Genomic DNA, 6,043 nt, shown 5'->3' with positions numbered 1-6,043 from the left:
CCCGAGGTGTAGACCTGTGGTGACAGTTTCATATCAGGCCCAATACTTGCTAACTGTTTCCCTGTTTGTGAATGGTATTTTGATATGTTGCTGAAATCTGCAGCCCTTTTTTCAGGAGCAAGTTGCACCTTCAATAAAAAACGCCTGTTTTTTTACTTCTGCAAATAGAGGGACGTTTACAGGAGTTGATGTCTTCATGGAAATCGTGACTGTTGAGTAGAAAGTCACAAGCCTGTCACCCAAGCTAGCTAAATGGATTTAAAAAAAAAAAAAAATTAATCAAGCTTTTAGTCTGTTAACCCTTTAAAGATGGAAAGATGGGATAAATTATCCAGAAGCTTTAAGAAACTGAGGCTTATCCCAACTGTCCAGAAATCAGCTAAATTATTGGGCCTTAATCTAGGTGAGCCATGTAGTTTACAAATGTGAATGCTCATCCTTCTACACCTGTCCCAAAGAGGTATGAGATTTTTTCGAGGAAGTATAATTGGATGATTCTTTTAGGAGGGGGTTCCTCTAAAAAAACTATCAAGAAGTAAATAGAAGTAAAATGAAGGAAGTGATAAATTGTCTGGGGACTGGAGACAGGTGGATTTCAGCTTGTGCCATTTCAGTAAGCAGCCTGACACCTTAATTTAGTCGATGTGCACCAGTGCCTGCTCATTGAGAGATGAAACTTTTCCTCTGACATAAAAAGCAGGATGTCTTATGCTGTAAAGCTACTGAGCATAAGTCATCCTACTCTTTATGCCAAAGGAAAAGGCACAATATAAAATGTTTACTATTCCCTTTTCCAAATGACACAGGTGAAAATGTGAAGCACAGCACAGCCCAGAATGCCTGGTCCAGAATACAACTTGCTGTGCATCTTTGTGAACACTAACCCCCCATTGAGACCTATTTCATCCTAGAGAAACTAATGAAATCTAGCATATTTTCAGCCACCAGAGGTCATGCCATAATTTTATTTATTTATTTATTTATTATTTTTTAAGTGCTGACGCTTGGGCACAATTAAAAAGCATTGCTCCTGTTGTAAAGCTGTCACTCCAGGGGCTTGCTCTTTCAGCGAAGGTTAATTAGTGTTTTCCCATTTTTCCAATTTTAGTGTTAAATGTGTATATTACACAGAGATCTGTAGCCTGGCTTTGATGAGGTATAGATGGGTGCAGGTCATACCCTAAGGACATTGTAAGCTGGGAAAGAGCCAGTGTGTCATTGGTTTGGAACACAAGTATAGAAAGGATGGTGGAGTCCCTCCACCACTTGATTGGAGTGACCCATGCCACCAATAAGTTTTACTGAGTGTCACATAAACATAACCCTTTACAAACATACAACCTTGGATTCTCCCATGGAGACTGGGAGACTGGGAAAATGTTTGGGTGAAAAGAGGTTGAGGTGAATTGCATGTTCATCATAAAGCCTATCAATAAAAAAGCAAAACATTGGCTTTGCTTTTTGCAATAATTAAACCCCTTGTGGAATTTGCCATTGACTAATGTTACAGCATTATCTCAAGGGTTTGTAAATCGGTGTCTTCCATATATAAATGTGCTGCGCTCTAATGCAATCTTCTAGACTAGTTGTTGTTCTCTGGGATATGCGGTGAACTGTATCTCTACGACATCTTCATTTATCCTACTTTTGGAGACAGAGAGCCATATTGTCCTTTTTGAGTATATTTTATATGCTAATACTAGTTAGAGCAATACCTTACAATCCAGGGTCTAGCAGATGTCATGACAGATCACAGAAAGAAAGCCCTTGTCCATATGTCTTCTATGATGGATGGAGATGGTACGATGGTATGAGGCAGAGTCCTCTATCAGTGCTCTTAGGGGTTTGGCTTTTGGTTTGAAGGTTTCATTCATTCTCTTTAACATGCATGTCCTGTGTGTCCTTTGAACTGCATCAAGCAACATTTCCACCTTTGCAAAAAAGAACAAAAGCCAAACAAAGAAGCAAAACAAAGCAGGGAAAAGGGAAAATCACTCTTTCATGCAGGTAACTGTAAATAAGTGTATGAATATGACACAACTATGCATGTTGATACATTAGCAATTTGTTCAGGTACTTTTTTTGTAATCCATCCAAAACTCTAAAATGGCATGTATGGGGATAACATTAAAAACAGCACTGAAATGACCATGTGGGAGAGGGAAGGAGGGTAAATCAGTCACAATGTTTTTACATAATGATATTTATTTATTCATTTTTAATGTATTGTTAAATGACTGGATGAGAGTTCTATCTGTTTTAATTACATGGTTTATCAGCATTCTGTCTAATGAAGTACAATGAGTTTGAGGCAAAGCAAATCTCAAGTCTGCTCTTTATTCTTCTGGTCATTGGAATGTTGGAGGTCTACAAGAAGCCGGTAGTCCTTACAACACATACAAACACTTGTGATATGTCTTGTCATTTTGGGTCAGAAGTTGCAATCGGTCGTTAATGTGGTTGATTTTAAAATCAAGCCAGATATCCTTGGACTGCTTTGTGTGTCTATTTTTACTGAACATGTTACTAATGTATTACTGAACGTATGCTTGAATACATCTTTAAAAAAAAAAATAAAAAAAAAAAACAAAAAAAAATCTCTAACATCTTACAAAAATTCTTGGTCTTCAGAGTCCATTGTCCTAATAGCATTATCAACATTTAAATCATCATGTATTTGGCAATAGCTTGTGGAAACAGTATACTTTCATACCACTAGAAATCTGAGAATTCATATGAGACACAAGAATGGGAATTCATCCCAACAGATTCTTCTCCAATATCCAAAGCCAGAATGTGAGGATTTTTATTAAAATGTTGATAATTAAATATGTTTTAATTGCATAATCTTTATGAAGAGGTCTTTGGATGGGCTTGAGAATGTGCATTGCCTCAGTCATAACCATGCCTGATATTTATCAATGAAATGAAAATCTGTCACCTTTTCTTGTTTCTTTTTCTTTATATTATTCTTATTTTATTTGTATTATTTTATTTATTTATTTATTTTTATTGGGAGAGGGGTTGGTTGTGATGACGACAAACAGAAATTGAAAGTTTTTAAAATATGTCACAAATAATTTAAGTTTATTAAAATAATTATTGTAACAAGAAACTGTCTTTTTATAGATGATTCTGTGTTTTCTAAATTGTACAATGAAATCAAGTCTTGCTCTCACATGCACTACACTGACACTGAAAGGACAGCTGCAACACAGTCTTACGATGACCATTATTTTGCCAAGTACAAAATGTTCCTGTATCAGAAGCAGTATTCTTGTTAGCCCTCTTCTTCCAATCAGATTTTAGGGACACAGAAAGGGTCAATGTTTCTTAGACAAATTTTATTCTGGGAGCAACAAATTATGTTAGTTTAGAAACACATCCAACATTTAGTAAAATTATGGTGACCACAGCCTTACACACATCTGCTGTCCAATTAAAGACAACAGACTGGTGCTTTGATGGTGGGCATTTTACAAGCTTAGTGCATATGCACATCTCAGCTGCCACCTGCAGTGGGCCAAACCTCAACTTCAGTAAGTCTTTTTAAATACCTTCTTTTAAACACACACATTTGCCATCACCTCAACAAATGAGGACATCACTCTTGCATATCACCATGTTGTACAAAAACCTTCACATTTGACCTTGGCTGATCACAGCTAGAGATGGTCCAGCAGACTGGAGGACAAAACAAACACACATAGACTCTTTCTGCAATGGTGCTATTGACAGGACCCAGTGAAGCAGACAGGCAAAAATCTGCTGGACACAAAGCTTTGGAGCACCGCACATCCCCCTCTCAAACCACAGGCCACTTACTACAAAAGACCATGCTGTGGAGGAAAGCTATGACCAAGTGTTGAATCTGAGTCAGCCAGGCATACATTTATACAACGGAGTAAACCTTGGGAAACAAGGAATGTGACTGTGCCATTGTGCAGCTAATCACAGCCCTCCATCCTGTTTGTCAATGACTGTGTGAAGGTTATCAGACTTAAGAGCTATTAATTAAAAGCTTCTTGTTGTGTAGCCAGAAAGAGTGAGCTAAATGTATTTCTGAGTTTGAAATACTTTACAAGAGGACACATTCAATTAGTTATTTCATTATACCTTGAGGTGTGATCAATTTGCAATAACACTCAATCAACTTGATTTCAGCTAGTCTATTACTAGTGATTGATTGATTGATTAAAAACATCTTTGTAAGGAACTGTTTTTTTGTAATTTATTTTACTAAACTAACTTTTTTTAATGAAAAAATAACTGAGTGTTATTAATGAGAGTGTGCAAAAAGAATGCATCTCAGGTAAGTACATTTTAATGAACTGATAGATAGCCATGTACTGAAGCTCTCTAACATTAATGTAAGTTCATTATACATATAATAAAACATTTTTACCTTATCACACTAGTAACTGTTATATCTAATGCTAACAACTTGTACATTTTTGTTAAATTATGTATTTAATAATATAATTGTTTCCAATGAGTCAGAAAATCTGCATTTACATTTGCATGTGTCACCCCTCTGGACTGCGTGTGTTTTTCTCCAAATGTGCTCCCGTGACCCAGTTTCTATCCTGTTTGATTGTGTTCATTTGGTTCAGGTGTGTCGTGGTAATTGTCCTCGTTTCTCCATATATTTAAGCCCTAGTCTGTGCAGTCTATGTTTGTCGGGTCTACAATCTTATGTATGCGTGTCTTTAGCCATTCAGTGTAGATTACCCCTTGTTTTGGATAACATTAAAGAATGTTACTTTGATCCATGTCTCCGTGTCGTTCCCTCCAACACAGTGTGACAGAAGACCCGACCAGACAAGAAGTAAAACTGCATGTTTCCCCTCCGTTTATGGTTTAAGTTTGTTTTCTTTTTTTTTTCTTTTTTTCTCCATGGATCCCTTCGACCCCTTATCCCATCCGGGATTCCTCCTCCTCCTGCTGGAGCAGGGGGAAAGATTGCTCGAGGTCCATACCAGACTGTTTCTGGACATCGCTCATCTCACCAGCTACACCGTCCGAAGATGGCCCTCGAGCGGATTTCGCCACCTTTGTGGAGTGGATACTGTCGAGAAACTGATCTCCAATCACCGTCTGTTCCGAGTATGATCTGGCCAGTTCCACTCTGGACCCAAAGCCCAGCCCACCATCACCCCGCTGTATGGAGCTCAAGCCCAAGCCCACCACTGATGGAGAGCCCGAGACCACCGCAACCGACGAGCCATCGCCACATGGAGCGACAGAGCTGAGGATCGCCACGGATCCAGAGCTGTTTATATCGTCAGACCAGGTGCGAGAGCCAGCTACAACGCCCACCATGAGGGAAAGAGCTGTGGAGAACGAGATCGCGGAGAGGAGCTCCGCCCACTGCACCTTGGCTGAGGGTGAGCTTATTGTGGATCTGGGACTGTGGAACGTTGAAGGAGAGTTTATGGAGTTATATGTCGACCTGCCCCCTCCCTCCTTCGTCCTCTGTCTGTCCTGTGCCCATGAGCCCTCAAGCCCAGAGAGGGCTGCCATTCCCATGTCTGGCCCAGGGAGGGCCACATATCCTGAGTCAAGCCCAGAGAGGGTTCCTATTTCCCCGTCCAGCCCAGAAAGAGATTCTATTCCCGAGTCCGGCCCAGAGAGGGCTTCCGTTCCCAAGTTCGGCCCAGAGAGGGCTTCCATTCCCAAGATCGGCCTAAAGAGAGCTTCTGTTCCCGAGTTTAGCCCAGAGAGGGCTCCTGTTCCTAAATTAGGCCCAGAGAGGGCTCCCGTTCCTGAGTTTGGCCCAAAGAGGGCTCCCATTTCCGAGTCCAGCCCCGAGAGGGCTTCCGTTCCCAAGTTCGGCCCAGGGAGGGCTTTTGCTCCTGATTGCAGCCCTGAGAGCCCGGAGGCTCAAAAATACCCAGCCATCCTCCCACTCCTGCCTCCTCCACTGCTGTCGTCTGGCAGCCCCTCTGCTCACCCCTAGCCCACCATCTGTTCGGTGTGAACACCGCGGATCTGCCAGTCTCCATCATTGGCATGGCTGGAGAACCCCCTTGCCTCCGCCTCC

Source organism: Onychostoma macrolepis, chromosome 18 (genome assembly GCF_012432095.1).
Source record: "Onychostoma macrolepis isolate SWU-2019 chromosome 18, ASM1243209v1, whole genome shotgun sequence".
In the NCBI taxonomy this organism is placed as follows: domain Eukaryota; kingdom Metazoa; phylum Chordata; class Actinopteri; order Cypriniformes; family Cyprinidae; genus Onychostoma; species Onychostoma macrolepis.
This window is presented reverse-complemented; position numbering follows the sequence as displayed.